Below are 17,285 nucleotides of genomic sequence, written 5' to 3' on the forward strand. Positions count from 1 at the left end.
CTGCTATTAGCGGGCACGGTCTGATCGCCGTGCCCGCTAATTAGCTAATCGGAGGCAGCTGTCAAAGTTGACAGCTGCCTCCGATTACCGGAGGCAACGTTTCCCTGGTGTCTAGTGGGGGAGATCGCTCCTCCGGGACCTTGTCCCGGAGGAGCGATCTCCGTTACTGATGCCGGCCGGGGACGCATCCAAGATGGCGCCGTCCTCGGCTCGGCACTCGTTCGTTTTCGGCTGCAGCAGCCGAAAGCAAACGAGTGCCGATCTCATGGATCTCTGCAGCATATCTATGCTGCAGAGATCTCAATGAGAGATCAAAGTATATATACTAGAAGTCCCCCAGGGGGGCTTCTAGTATATGTGTAAAAAAAAAAAAAAAAAAAGTGTTGTTAATAGTAAAAAGCCCCCTCCCCTAATAAAAGTCTGAATCACCCCCCTTTTCCCAGGTTTTAAATAAAAGTAAACAAATAAATAAATAAATAAACATGTTTGCTATCGCCGCGTGCGTAATCGCCCGAACTATTAATTAATCACATTCCTGATCTCGTACGGTAAACGGCGTCAGCGCAAAAAAATCCCAAAGTGCAAAATTGCGCATTTTTGGTCGCATCAAATCCAGAAAAATGTAATATAAAGCGATCAAAAAGTCGTATATGCGCAATCAAGGTACCGATAGAAAGATCACATCATGGCGCAAAAAATGACACCTCGCACAGCCCCATAGACCAAAGGATAAAAGCGCTATAAGCCTGGGAATGGAGCGATTTTAAGGAACGTATATTGGTTAACAACGGTTTGAATTTTTTACAGGCCATCCGATACAATATAAGTTATACATGTTATATATCGTTTTAATCGTAACGACTTGAGGAACATGCATAACAAGTCAGTTTTACCCCAGGGCGAATGGCGTAAAAACACATTTCCCCCAAATAAAAGAAATGCGTTTTTTTTTTTCAATTTCACCACACTTTGAATTTTTTTCTTGTTTCGCAGTGTACTTTATGCAAAAATTCAGCCTGTAATTGCAAAGTACAATTAGTGACGCAAAAAAGGGGTCATGTGGGTTTCTAGGTGGAAAAATGCAAGTGCTATGACCTTTTAAACACAAGGAGGAAAAACCGAAAACGTAAAAACGAAAATGGGCCATGTCCTTAAAGGGTTAAAGGGGTATTCCCCCCCCCCAAGAGCCAAAAAAATAAAATGCTCCCGAAACCTAGCTGCTCTTACTCGCCAAGTCCCCCTGAGAATTTTGAGCCGTCTCCCGTCTTTCTAGCTGCTTCCATTCCATAATTACAAGTTTTTTTAAAAGCCAAACTATATCCAACATGGCGCCGACCAGAAAACTACATCTCCCATCATGCAATGCTTATAACTGATTTGTCCATGATGTAGCAGAGCTGATATCCACAAGATATAGCGTAGTTGAGTGAGTTGCATAGCGGAGTTGAGTGAGTGGCATAGCAGAGTTGAGTGAGTTGCTTAGCGGAGCTGAATGAGTGACATAGCAGAGTTGTAATAGTGAAATAGCAGAGTTGTTATAGTGACATAGCAGTGGCGTATATCTTCATATAATAACCTTTACTCTACTGACAAGAAGAATGGCAGATGTCTGTCCCACATTCTGTCATGATGCATCTTATGCAAAAAGTGTTGTGTGGACCGCTGCCGGCCACTGTGAGCTGAGTGATGGGCGGCGAGTCGAGCAGCGGGGTTGCTGCAGGAGGGGTGCTGGCAGCGCTTGAGATGCGGGGGCGGGGCTTGTGCGGGCACCAGGTGAGATGGGGGGGTGCAGGCACTGGGTGAGGTTCGGGGGCGGCTGCAAGCACCGGGTGAGATGTGCCGCGGGAGGGGGTGTGGGCACCGGGTGAGATGTGCCGCGGGAGGGGCACCGGGTGAGATGCGAAGATGGGGGGGTGCGGAGATTGCAGCCGGCCACCGGGTGACAGTTTAGTAAGCTGAGTGAAGGGGCTGGCACAGGTGAGCCGCAAGTCGCGTGGGGGTGCCACGGTTGAGTTGTGGTGGGCGGCGGGTGAGATGCGGGGCTAGTGCAGAACTACAACTCTCAGCATGCATGCATGGAGAGAAGGCTGAGCATGCTGAGAGCTCTAGTTCTGCAAGGGGTTGCTGCACTTACTACAGCCGGGTGAGACCCAGGAGGGCTGAGCTCCGGGCGGGGGTGGGGGTGGGGATTGGCGATGGAGGGTGGCCATGGCCTGTTCTGAGGGGAGGGGGGGGGCGGGAGATCGCATGGGGTAGGGGGCTCTGGGTGAGCTGCAGGGGGATACAGGGTGCATGGCGGGTGAGCTCCGGGCAAGGAGGTGCACACAGTGGGGGGCTGCTGTCAGAGAGGGAGACAGTGGACAGCAGCAGCTGTCACTGTCTCTGTGTCTTCCCTCTCTTCAGTGGACTGGGTTAGAAGCGATTACTCAGCCTATTAAAAAGAAGGAGGAAACGTGATGCCGACTCCGAGGGTGGGGGCCAGGAGCAGGGAGCGTGGCGGGTTGGACTGAGAGCTGATGATTCTATGCATTTGTTGGGGGTGAGTGCATCTAGATAACAGCAAAACTGTGCAGAATCCATAATAACTTCATATTGGAAAGATGGAAAGCTACGGGTGAGTAACGTATTAATGCAAAAATAATTTTTGGGGGAATACCCCTTTAATGACTGCCCTTACACCTTTTTAGGGCAGCCCAGTGGCCGTTACATGTAATGTGGGTTCAGGAGCTGAACCTGCACTATATGCAGTTGGTGTCAGCTGTATGTTGCAGCCGACAACTGTCTGCAATTACTGTGAACTGACTTCAAGAATTGAATCCAGTGCATGCCACCATTAATACTGACCACAGCATGCAAAGAGAGCTCTGACAGGTACCGTACCTGTCAGGGGGCTGAACGGCACCCCCGCAGCAAAGAATAGGAGTACCAATCGGTTGGAATACTTACCTTCCATGGCAGCCTCAGTCTCTCTGCTAGTTAAGTCTGCCTTAGGGTGCCTTTACACCGAGAGATTTATCCGACAGATTTTTGAAGCCAAAGCCAGGAACAGACTATGAACAGAAAACTGGTCATAAAGGAAAGACTGAGATTCCTCCTCTTTTCAAACCATTCCTGGTTTTAGCTTCAGAAATCTGTCAGATAAATCTCTCTGTGTAAAGACACCCTAAGGGTATGTTCATACTGAGCAAATTTGGCGGAGCTCTCCGCCGTGGAATCCTGCCGTGCTCAGTGCCTTTGAGCGGAGAGCCGCGACAGCGGAGGAGCACACGCTCTCTTATAGACGGGCAATGACACACTGAGCACGGCAGGATTCCTTGGTGGAATTCCGCCTGATTTGCTTAGTGTGAACCTTAGGCAACCTTAAAGGGGTTATCCAGCGCTACAAAAACACGCCCACTTTTCCCCCTACTGTTGTCTCCAGTTCAGGTGTGGTTTGCAATTAAGCTCCATTTACTTCAATGGAACTGAGTTTCAAAACCCCACCCAAACTGGAGACAACAGTAGGGGGAAAGTGGCCATGTTTTTGTAGCACTGGATAACCCCTTTAATCAGCTGAACACCAATGGGACTGATGAATGCTATGTAGAAGCTTAGCATTTATCAGTATATACAATCTAATGTTTGCCTATTATAGTTCAATCCAACAGCATCCATAGAGTGTATTCCTAGGATGCTTTACAGAGACTCATGTAGTATTGAAACGTTGCATTTATTGTTCTGGATTACATCAATAAACCTTTTAATACGCTCTATGGATACTGCTGAATCTTCCACTTTCCACGTAAGGGTATGTTCACACTGAGAAAATGGCGGAACTCTCCACCACGGAATCCCGCCTGCCTCTGTGTGCCATAGCCGTCCTCTGTGCGCCATAGCCGTCCTCTTTGCAAAGAATTGACATGTCCCCACAGTAAGGTGACCTTAATGGGACAGACCCTACCCTACAGATATGCCCTTCCTGGGGCAACAATAAGACAACAAATTCTGGACATGTAGGATTGTGTATTATAATGAATCTTGTGCATCAGAAGAACATGCCTTCCCGCATGTAATGTCCCCTTATGTGTGTTCACTAAGCTTTAAACACAGTTCACATGTGTGAACAGAAAGAGTCCTATTACACTGAGCGTTTTTTTAACGACTAACGATAAACGTTCGCAAATGAGATTATCGTTAACCTGAAATCGTTCACCGTATTACACAGAACGATTAGTTACGATCGTTACTATGATCGTTTATTCCTTCTGATCCCAGAAAAACAATGAACAATGTGCAATTACACTGAGCGATTAGTGAAAAAACGCGGAACTTGAACGAACGTGGAATTACAGCGAACGATTAACAATAATTTTAGGTTCAAATCTAAATAAACGATCAATGACATACGAACGATTTTTCGATCGCTGCCTGCAATTACACAGAACGATTATTGTTTAAATTCGAACGATTTAACGATTTTTCGCACGATAATCGTCCCGTGTAATAGGGCCCAAACATTGCTGTTTGTCTGCAGATACAAAAAGTAACCACTGATTTTGGCATTTTCACTGCTGGGAGTGCTGCGTCTTTTTTGTCTACCTATCCAATTCACACCTTACATACATAGCAGAGCAGTCAATATGATGAAAGGATTATACTGTACCGTCACTAGTGGGTGGACTACAATATTGTGTTTGACAGCAAGTTGTATTAAAAATAATTGTTTTTTGGGGGTGACTTATAGCAACAAATAAACCACATTGCCTGGACTTCCCACATCTTTGCAGATGTTCTTTTTGAACTCCACCTAAGGGGGAGAAAAAACAAATACATAACAAATTTGGTTAGTTTTGCTATAACACAATCCATTAAAATTTTCCATAGATCCTCAGGGGCGGGGCTTCATTTCTGCATGTATTTTGATTGGTGTGATATTAATTTCTACATTAACCCTTTAAGGACAGAGCCAGTTTTCATTTTTGTGCTTTCGATTTTTCCTCCTTGTGTTTAAAAGGCCATAGCGTTTGCATATTTTCCCCTACAGACCCACATGAGCCCTTATTTTTTGCGACAGACTTCATTTTTCCATAAAATATGCTGCAAAACCAGAAAAAAAATTATATGTGCAGTGAAATTGGAAAAGAAAAGGTGCAATTCTTTTTATTTTGAGGGGTTTCATGTTTACGCCATTCGCCCTATGGTAAAACTGACATGTTATCTATATTTCTTAAGTCTGTACAATTACAAGAATGTGTAACTTTTATAACTTTTTATTTTATTTGATGGCTTTTAAAAAATTAAAACCTTTAAAAAAAAAAAACTAAATGTGTTTAAAATTTCTCTGCTGCCATCCTTATAACGCTTTTATCCTTTGGTCTATGGCGCTGTGTGAGGTGTCATTTCTTGCACCATGGTCTGTTCTTTCTTTTGGTACCTTGTTTGCTTATATGCAACTTTTTTGATCACTTTTCATTACATTTTTCTGGATTTGATGTAAATAAAAATGCAAAATTTAGTACTTTGGTGGGTTTTTGCGCTTACGCCATTTTTATGTGCGAGATCAGGAATGGTATACTTTAATAGTTTGGGCGATTGCATGGGGCAATACCAGATGTGTTTATTTTTTATTTATTTATTTTTTTAATGGGAAAAGGGGGGTGATTCATACTTTTATAAGGGGAGGGGATTTTTAATAATATATATATTTTTTTTAACAAATACAGTAATTAGAAGCCTCCTTTGAGATCAATGCTGTGTATATAATAGAGCACTGATCCATCAGATCGGTGCTCTATTACTCTGGTCTGCAGCAGACAAGATACACTGATTGCCAAGCCGGGTCGGTTAATACCCATGGTCTCTGGCTGAACAACCAGGGACTGCGGGCTGCACGCCAGGAGCCCTCTCAGTTTACCCTTAATTGTCGCAGGACGAGTATACTCGATAAGAGGTTAAAGAGCATAGTAAAGATATAGTTTAAGGCTTTGTTCACACAACGTATGTTTGGTATAAATCACACCCGTTGTTGCAATTTGCAACAACAGCCGTGATTTATGCAAAACATACAATGTATTTCAATGAATGGAATCCCGGCCGGAGCGTATACACATAGCATACGCTCCAGCAGGGATTCCATCCGGCCGCAAGAAAAACTGACATGTCATTGAATAGCGGCCGCACAGACAAGTCAGTTCACACAATAGATTGCCCGCATCCGAATTCACCAGAAATGAAGATCATCCGGCCGGGATGATCTTCGGTAAGGGTCCATTTACACAGAAAGATTATCTGCCAAAGATTTGAAGCCAAAGCCAGGAATGGATTTGAAAAGAGGAGAAATCTCAGGCTTTCCTTTATGACCTGATCTTTGTTTATAGTCTGTTTCTGGCTTTGGCTTCAAATCTTTTTTTGGCTTTGGCAGATAATCTGTCTGTGTAAATGGACCCTCAGTATCTTGCCACTCATTCTCCAGACTATTTACCAGCATCGGCCACCACTGTGTGCTCTGACAAGCAGACGTCTTCATCCAGCAAACACAAGTCACCAAAATGTTTGCTTTGGATTTTTCCATGTTGGAAATTGCATTTCTGAAAAAAACCTGAAAATCAAAATTAAATTCAATAATTAAATATAATATTGTAGCAGTAAAATATAAACTAAAAAATATCAAATAAACTATACATATTTAAATATACTACCTCTATAGTATTATTATTTAAGAGTTACTCCGGAGAAAAAAATCTTTTTAATTTAACTGGTGTCAGAGAGTTATAATGATTTGTAAATTACTTCTATTTGAAAAACACAAAAAAAAACTTGTCTTCCAGTACTTATCAGCTGCTGTATGTCCTGCATGAAGTGGTGTATTCTTTCCAGTCTGCTCTCTGCTGCCACCTCTGTCCCTGTCAGGAACTGTCCAGAGCAGCAGCAAATCCCCTTAAAAAAAACTCTATTGCTCTGGACACTTCCTGACAAGGACAGAGGTGGCAGTAGAGAGCAGGCGCTAAGTATTGAGATTTTTTTAATAAACATTTTTACAAGAACCGTCACTATTTACATCACACACACAAAAGTACACTATGGGCCAGTTTTCATGAAAAATAGTACTCTTTTTTATTAACATGATAAATCAAGGAACGTGATGATATTAAAATTAAGATAAAAAAAAAACGACTTTAGAAATGTTGAAAATTGACCACAAAGCAAAAACAATTATGATCGTTTAACGATTTTGAAGCAACAATTTAGGTTTTTATAACGATCAGCATTTAGACGAATAAATCGTTACAAAATTCTTTAAAAAAATTGTTATTGCGATCGTTTTAAGATCGCTTAAGCCTATCTCACACATAGCGTAAATCAGTGAAAGACTGTTTACGCGAAGCGATCTGCGAATTTTTAGCAAACGACCAAGGACGAAATGTTGAAAGATCAAAATGAACGATTTGATGCTCGTCACTTGATCGTTGGTTGCGTTTACACGAGCCGATTATCGCTCAAATGTGATCGTTATCGCGAAAAAAGTCGATCGATAATTGTTCCGTGTAAACGCAGCATTAGATGGCCCAATCACTATAGGAAACTAACACTGATCTGCTAAATCAGCCCTTGTTTACTGAGCCTATTATATGACTCAATTATCGTACAGCAAGGGCTGTGTGTGTGTATATATATATATATATATATATATATATATATGTATGTATGTATGTATGTAACAGGACCCGTCTTTTTCACTTGAGATATTTCTTTTCATGAGGTCAGGATGAGTACAATCTAAAGTAAAAGAAAAAAAAAAAAGTTACTCACTTGGGATCACTTGGGATGAGTTTTTTGGAATCGCTTCAGAAATGGTCATAGGAGCACGCTTAACGTGAGTTAATAAGGTTTCAATCAAGGAACAGGCTTTGCTTGCACAACCAGTAAAGTAATAGTAGTCTAAATCTGCTAGAAGACAGAAATCCTATTTAAGAAAGAATAGTATATGTGTATATGGTCTATTTCAAAATACCCATTTATTGGATTATAACCTTAAAGCAACCACCCACCAAACGGCCAACCCACCCACCAAAACGCTAGTATCATCCGTTTGATAAGACTAAATCCTTACGGGATGTGTCTTTTAAAATGTGCTCGGTGCCTTGGTTAGAACAAAAAAATGATCTTTTCATCTGCAGCACTGTGTCATACTGGTGTGGCCTAGAGTGTCTCTGCCCAAGGTTTGCGACGCCTCTCCTTTTTTCCTCCCCACCTCCTCGTCATTAGGAACACCCCCATGCAGGTTTTCTATCCATTGCGCATCTAAACAGAGCACATGTTTAGATGAGCAATGAATAGGAATCCTGCCTGGGGATGTTTCTAATGATGAGAAGGGTGGGGAGGAAGAAAGGAGAGGCGTCACAGACCTGGGGCACAGACATTCTAGGCCACACCAATAGGACACTGCTCTGCAGATTAAAATAAGTTACTTTTTCGCTCTAACAAAGGCACCAAGACACAACCAGTAAGGATTTACTCTTATCAAATGGATGGTTTTAGCGGTTTGGTGTGATGGGTTGGTAGATACAGAGTCGCTTTAAGGCTGGAAACACACAGCAGTTTTTTTTTGTTTGTTTGTTTTTTTGGAAAACTGTCACTGTAGTTCTTGTGCCAACACCAGAAGTGGATCCAACAGGAAAGAGAGGTACAAGTCCTCCCCCTTATATATGCCATACCATTTGAATCAACTTATAGCTTTGGCACAAAAACTGCAGTGGGGTAGCTACAGAGGTTGCAGACGGGGGGGGGGGCAGCAGGCTGTTCCTGTCTCCTTATCTGTAACTCTTTATTTATTACAGCAGATCGGGTTTAACCCTTCTACTGCTCTTCTGCTGCTAATGTAACAGAAGTATCTGGAGGAAAACAGTCAAAGGGTTAAACCTGACCTGCTGTAATAAAAGAAGATATGGAGACAGGAGCAGCCAGAGAAAAGAGGGAAGTGTGTATTACACACATGTGAGAGCAGCACTATCCGTTAAGTGTACTATCCGTTAAGTGTACCTGTCATTATATAAAAAAAAAAAAAAAACTTTGACATGTCTCTATGATGTGTCTATGACATGTCAAATGTTTTTTTTTTAATGACAGGTATATGGGGGCACAGCAGGGGGCATTACTAGAATATTGATGGGCACAGCAGGAGGCATTATTACTATATGGAGGGCACAGCAGGAGACATTATTACTATATGTGGGGGCACAGCAGTGGACATTATTACTATATGGGGGCACAGCAGGGGACATAATTACTATATGTGGCTTAGAAGGGGACATTACTATATGGAAGGGCACAGCAGGGGGCATTATTACTATATGGGGACACAGCAGGGGGCTTTATCACTATATGGGGAGCACAGCAGGAGACTTTATTACTATATGAGGGCACTGCAGGGGGCATTATTACTATATGGGGCACAGCAGAAGGTACATTATTACTATATGGAGGGCACAGATAAACTGTTGTGTTTCCAGCCTATTGCATGTATTGGGGAGTGAATCATGGTTTCATTAGTCATAGTGTATTGCTCACTAGTGAATGCACTAGTTTTATTACAAAGTAAATATAGACCTAAAGAAAGAGAAATGGCTGCACCTCACACCGATGGTTTACACTAATGCCTCTAGGCTATATTTAAAAACCAACCCCAGAATGTTGGTTTATAATTTGAATAAACCAGTAGAGTAGGGACTCATGCGCAAGCGGTACAATATGGTTTGATCAAGTTATATACCAACATTCTGGTTTTTAAATATGGCCGAGAGGAATTAGGGTCTGCCATAGGCGTGAGGTGCAGCCACTCCTCTTTCTCTAGGTCTGTATTATTACAAAGTAATTTGGGGAATTATATAACAATTAATTCCTTGAAAGTTAAAGTGTCTCTGTAAAAAAAAAAACGACAGTGACTCTTTAAGGTATAATGTATAAGCAGTACACTGCAGCTTTAATAGTCTGACTTGGAAATGAAATTTTATTTTTTAAATTTCTTTTTAGTAACTTCCCACCATTGCCGCCATTTAGTTGCACTGCATTGCTGTCTAGTTACTTTCAACGATGAATTCATCATATGTAAAACATTGGGTTTCATGCTCCAGGCACTCTATGTTGTATTCCGCAGTATTAGCTATCCCACGAATAGAGAGGCTGGCGGGGCACACAAGTCCATTTTTCTTTTCTGTTACTGGCAAATCTAAAAGACAATAATGCAGAATAACCAGCATTGTAAAGGGTGTGAATACTTTTGCAGTACATTTTCTTATTGTGCAGAATGCAGAAAATAAAAAGACCTGAGTAGTTTTGATCAACTACTTTTTAAGATTTATTTTTCATCCCAATATTCTGTGGGACACATAGCCGGGACCCTGCTGTAACAGTCGAGCAGTCCGGCTGTTTAACACTTTACATGCCGTTGTCTATAGAGACCACTCCATGTAAAGAAAGAATAGGAAGGTGTTCTGAAGGGCTGCAGCAGCAGAATCCCAGCTCTAGAAGATGGACGGGATCCTACTATGACTGCCTGTACAGATGGGAGTATGCTCCAGACAGTTAACCCTTCACTATCCTGTCACCATCCTCAATAATGGTGCCTGTTGGTAGGCCTGGTTAGTTATACTTACCTCCTGGGCTCTACGTCCCGTCACTGGCACCAGACCTGATAGACTGTACCCATCAGCCAATCACTGGCTGCAGTAGTGCAGTCTATCAGGTCTGATACCATTGCAGAGATGTGGAACCCAGGAGGTAAATATAACTATCTAGTCAACCCCTGTCACCATTGGCACACAGCAATATAAGTTGCTGTGTGTCAGTAGTTGCCACGGCAGCTGGGAACCCTGTGGTGTAGCCACCATGATGGCAAACCATGCAGCCTCACCGCCTGGGCCCCACCAAACCGTGGTCTGCCATCATGGCACGCCACTCTTAGAGCCTCAACCCGACACCCCCCCTGATTTATAATTATCAACGCTGCTTCCTATTACCCTTCATAAACCAATTTAGTTAAAAAAAAAAAAAAAAAGTCCTTACATGTCGGTAGAGGTGGAGTACATGAGCTGGTATTGCAGCAGGTTGTAGCATATGTGAATGTGGTGACAACACTTGTCATGGTGCCTTGTAGACCACACTGGCTGAGTCTCCCACAATCTCTTAGCAGGGCACTGGCTATGGGAGAAATTCCTGGGAAAAAATAATTTTGTTATTTCTTAAGAAACTTTTTTGATTGTTCTGGGGCTCCTGGTGAGAGGGATCACAACACCAAACTACTTCCTCTGCTTGCCATGACACTGCTAGTTGTCTACCTGCAGTCACCACTAGGGGGGCTGCCTAATGAGATACAAAATTGCTGCACCCTTGTGTAGCAGTATGAACGAGGGCTTGTTACCTCGAGCAATCTCATAGTAGTAAAGTAAAACACTTGAGAAAGAGGATTATTCCTCGAAACGTCGCTATCATAGGCGTTCACAGCCGCTACGCTGTTCACCTTGCTGAGATGACTGCAGCTCGATATTGAGCCAAACGGACTTCAGCCAAAGATAACATTGTCAGATGCTGGTTAAAGTGCTTAAAGGGGTATTTCACTAAAAAAAAAAATTACCCACATTTCTATTCCTTTCCCCAACATATACATTACTCACATAGGGATGGTTAATCTGTTCTGCTGTTTTCAGCCACTTTTGTGCTTTCAGCTGCTGCCGAGGAAGTTCTGTAGTTTCTATTTTTTCTATTACTGGTGACCCCCTCTTATCTGGGTAGTCTCTGTCCTGTCTTTTAAACCTCAGTGAGGCAGATGTATTTCCTCATATCGTCTCATGGATAGTGAATAAGGGCAGGTTGAGACTACGGAATTCGCGCGGATAAAATCTGGCCGATTCCGTTGCTCATACGCGCTCCTGACCGCGCGCCTCTCAGGCCGTGCTATAGACACCATTCTATGCACGGGCGGATTCCGTAATACGCCGACAGAACTAAAACTTCAATTCTTTCGGCGGATAGCGGAATCGGATGGCCCATAGAGTGGTGTCTATGGAGCCGACGGAAAGGTGAATTTCGTAGTCTGAAGTAGTTTTAGACCTCACAGGCAAACACAATATGTAACAGGAAGTGAAGAAAACATGGATAGTAGGGAACAGCTCCACAGCAGCAACAAAAAAAGATCATATAGCAGCGAAACTTGGCAGGGATATTTAGATAAGCCTTAGACACAACACCAGAAATGTATTTATTTATTTTTTGATGATAGTTAGAGATGAGCAAACCTGGAGCATGCTCGAGTCGATCCGACCCCGAACTTTCGGCATTTGAATAGCGGTGGCTGCTGAAGTTGGATAAAGCCCTAAGGCTATGTGGAAATCATGGATATAGTCATTGGCTGTATCCATGTTTTCCAGACAACCTTAGAGCTTTATCCAAGTTCAGCAGCCCCAGCTAATCAAATACCGAACGTTCGGGTTCGGATTGATTCGAACCCGAACCCGGTTCGCTCATCTCTAATGATAGTTGAACAACCCCTTTAATACAGTGAAATCCTAGGTGTATCATATTGAGCTCATTAACCAGCAGTTGACAGTGTTATCTTTGGCTGGTCTCCCTGAGATCAGTGATCTGTTTCCTGTATAGGCATATACAGGCTTAGTGGTGGACACTTGGGGGTAGGACATGGTCACATGCTCCTCCATGTCGGCCATCTTATGGACAGACTCACCACAGAGAAGGGTACCCCAGCCTGGAGATAGGGGGCCTGATATTAGCTCTATGAGGTACACAGGTAGCTGCTGTTAGTAAATGCTGAGTACTCTCACTAATACTGTTCACTGAACAATTTTACTATAAAGTGGCCCCTTTATTGGTTAGCTTCCCTTAGGCTTCACACAGAATAATGGTCTAGTACATCAATGGGGAGTGGAGCCCATTCTGAGTCTTACATTTGGACCCTATGATTTCTGTCTACACTTGTGGTCTTGTATACCAGCTTCATCTCCCACCTCTCACTCCTCCCCTCTAATACTGCTGGCAGGAAAATGGAAACTACAGGGTCTCTTGAAGGTGAAGACAATCCTACCTGAGACCTTTATGGCAAAGTTAATGCACACGTCAGTGTTGACTACACACAGCTCAGGTCTTGTGTGACACATCTTTAACTCTGGATTAGTGCAGACAACACAAGACAGAGCATAGACTGGAAAGACAAGAGAAGATTTATTATAACACACACTAAACACAGTGTCATGTACTGCAGAGCTGTGTACAGTATCTTTAGTGCTGACCCTGGTTACGGCTTTTATCATACCTCCCAACTGTCCCGGATCCGGCGGGACAGTCCCGGTTTTGGGGTGACGTCCCGCCGCCCCGGGATGGCCCCCATGTGTCCCGCTGTCTCCCCAACAGCCGCACCTGCCCCGTCCACCCCCCCCCCCCCCCCCGGCACCAGCAGGGTACTGACTGGGGGCCTTTCACTGTGAGCACTCCTAATAAGCGCTCACAGTGACACCTACTGGCCGCCCGGGACACTGAAAGGCCGCGGAGGAAATGCACAGACGTCTGGTGCAGGCTTCCTGTTCCAGCCCAGCGAACCCCGTACTTTCCTGCTTGACCCAGATGTGATGTCATGTCCGGAGCCAAGAAGGAGAGAAGAGTGCAGGCGCCTCAAGGCTGAAACAGGAATCCTGCACCAGACGTCTGTACTTGCAAACAGCAGCTTCACGAGGAGATTACTGGGGAGTGAGGTGAGTATCCTTCTGAGGGTTTTTTATTTTACACATAGAAAGTACTACACCAAGGGGGAGGGGAGCATATACAATGTTGGGGCTACATGGGGGGTGGCAACAAAGGAGGGCTATACTATGTGGGGGATAAAAGGGGGGGCTATACTATATGGGGGATAAAAAGGGGGGCTATACTATGTGGGGGGTAAAAAGAGGGGTTATACTACGTGGGGGATAAAAAGGGGGGCTATTCTATGTGGGAGATAAAAAGGGGGGCTATACCATGTGCGGGATCCAAAGGGGGGCTATACTATGTGGGGGATAAAAGGGGGGCTATAATATGTGGGGAATAAAAAGGGGGCTATACTATGCGGGGGATAAAATGGGGGCTATACAATGTGACAGATAAAAGGGGTGCTATAATGTGGGGGAGATTTATCTATCTGCTATCTATCTATCTATCTATCTATCTATCTATCAATCTTCTATCTATCTATCTATCTATCTATCTATCTATCTCCTATCTATCTATCTATCTATCTATCTATCAATCTTCTATCTATCTATCTATCTATCTATCTATAGGGTACCTTCACACATACCGGATTCGCAGAGGAATTTATGCTGCAAGTTTGCTGCGGGGGGTTAAAGGGGCCGGGTTACATATTTACAGAGGAATGAAAATTCATACATAGATTCGCAGCAGATTTCGCTGCAAACACACAGCGTGAAATCCGCTGCGAATCCGGTATGTGTGAAGGTACCCTTAATCTTTATCTATCGCTTTTCTATCTATTTATATATCCTCCCACCTTATACATATACCTGTAGGCTGTATACATACTTTAGACCTAGTTATGTTTCCCACTCACCTGTATGCAGTTTGATGCTATAGATGAAGTACAGGAGGCAGATGTATGTCCTCATATTGTCTCATGGATTGTGAATTAGAGACTAAGCGGAGCCGTCTACTTCATATATAGCGCAGGAGACACAGTCTCTTATCCCAATGGGAGCGCACACCAGATGTCTGTCAGAAAGCAACACTCGAATAAAGAGACTCTGTCAGTAGGTGTATGCTGCCTATCTAAGGGTGCCTTTACACAGAGAGATTTATCTGACAGATTTTTGAAGCCAAAGCCAGGGACAGACTATAAACAGAAAACAAAAGGGAAAGATTGAGATTTCTCCTCTTTTCAAATCCATTCCTGGTTTTGGCTTCACAAATCTGTCAGATAAATCTCTCTGTGTAAAGACACCCTAAGGGAAACATAAACTAGAGACAGAGAAGCTGAGCAGAATGATGTACTGTATCACCTATATTGTTCTGTGCAGCTGATTGGGAGATATCAACCTTAATAGCACCGAACACTAATGGTGCGTTTACACAGACAGATTTATCTGACAGATCTTTGAAGCCAAAACCAGGAACAGACTATAAACAGGGATCAGGTCATAAAGGAAAGACTGGGATCTATCCTCTTTTCAAATCCATTCCTGGCTTTGGCTTCCAAAATCTGTCAGATAAATCTTTCTGTGTAAACACACCCTTAGAGCCCTATTACACAGAGTGATAACCTGTTCGATATCAGTGTAATCAAGACAACAATCAGCTGAAGACCCGATCATTGGCTGATCGCTGTCTTTCAACATGTTAGAAAATCTTCCTCCGCTAGTCGCGCATCACTATATGTTATAGCGATGCGTGGCCAATTATAGCGTAAAGAAAATAATAAAGATTATACTTACCTGGCCACGGTCCCCGTGTCCTCGTGCCTGTTTCCTGCTCACTGCAGCCACCACTGTGGCTTTTGAAGTCGTCTGTGAAGTGACAGGCGGCTCAGCTAATCAGTGGCCTCGGACAGTGATTGTCTGACTGGCCTGTCACTTCAGCAACGGCTGCAGTGAGCAGGAAACGCTCGGAACAGGCAGGAGGATACCGAGGAACTTGGAAAGGTAAGTATAATGTTTATTATTGTACACTTATACACTTTCTTTAGTAATGGCCGCATGGACATCTCAACCTTGTCCGGGCAACCCTTGCTATACGATCATCGGGATGTGTAATAAGCTAGTAGATCGGCACTCAGTTAGGGCCCTTGCACACTGAGTAAAAGAATATATGAGCAGAGTCAGTGCAGCGGCTTCTGCTTGTCATTCTGCCCGTCCTGTTGCTTCAATGGGATTTCTCTTGTGCATCTGTTCTCCATTCAAAGAATGAACAGAGGTGAAATCCCATTGAAGCAAGAGGACAGGCAGAATGACAAGTGGAAAATGGACTCTGCTCATAAATTCCGCCTCTTTTACTCAGGGTGCAAGAGCCCTTACTCAGTGCCTTGAGCCATGTAATATGGCCCTTATGCACTCCATTATCTGTGTGCTCAATAGTCCTTGATATTCATGAGCAACAGCCTCTACCCACCGGCCGCTGACTGGCAGTTGTCTGTATAATGTGTATAGGCAGTCAGCTGTCAATCAGCAGCCAGAGCCTGTAAAATACATGTTAGGTGAGGGAGACACATAGGGGGAGATTTATCACACATGGTGTAAAGTGAAACTGGCTCAGTTGCCCCTAGCAACCAATCAGATTCCACCTTTCATTCCTCACAGACTCTTTGTAAAATGAAAGGTGAAATCTGTTTGGTTGCTAGGGGCAACTGAGCCAGTTTCACTTTACACCATGTTTGATAAATCTCCCCCATAGAACCTTAGTTGGAAAAATGTTTTTATTCTCCAAAGTGTTAAAGAAGCACTCACAAGCTTCAGAAGTGCTGAGGGCTATAATGCCTCGTCACTCCCCCTGCCATCCCTATCCCTGCTTTTTTGACACTTAAAGAGGACCTGTCACCCCCGTGCCGGGGTGACAGGCTCTGGACCCCCGTTAGAGCCCCCTATACTCACCTGATCCTGCCAGGTCCCGCTTCCTGAGCCGGTCGGGTGACTGAGATATCAGCGCCCGAAGCCCGGCGCGCGCTGACAGGAGACTCAGATGCTCATAGAGAATGAATGGGGAGTCTGATGCTCCGTCATTCTCTATGGGCATCGTACTCTCCTGTGAGCGCGTGCGCCGGGCTTCGGGCGCTGATATCTCAGTTACCCGACCGGCTCAGGAAGCGGGACCCGGCGGGATCAGGTGAGTATAGGGGGCTCTAACGGGGGGTCGGGAGCCTGTCACCCCGGCACGGGGGGTGACAGGTTTCCTTTAACTGGAAGCTAAGCCCTGACTATCAATCAAGCAAGCAGGGTCGGGGCTGGGAGGGGAGCAAGGAGGTGTTACAATCCTTAATACTTCAGTGGCTTGAAGACTCTTTTTTGGCTCTTTGCACTGGAGAATAAAGGCATTTTGTATGTTATGGATGCACAGACAGACAGAAGATGCAATGTTTCTCGTTGACCTGACATCTTCCTAACAGTGTCAGCAGTTTGGAACCCGAGTTGCAGCTGAATGATTCATTTTAAAGTATTAAAAAAAAATTAAACAGGCATAGAAAACTTCTGCATCCCATGCATAAGAAAAGCAGCTCTGAAGCACAAACTGCTGCTTTAACAGGTAAATTACTGTACAAATGA

Source organism: Dendropsophus ebraccatus, chromosome 12 (genome assembly GCF_027789765.1).
Source record: "Dendropsophus ebraccatus isolate aDenEbr1 chromosome 12, aDenEbr1.pat, whole genome shotgun sequence".
NCBI classification, from domain to species: Eukaryota; Metazoa; Chordata; class Amphibia; order Anura; family Hylidae; genus Dendropsophus; species Dendropsophus ebraccatus.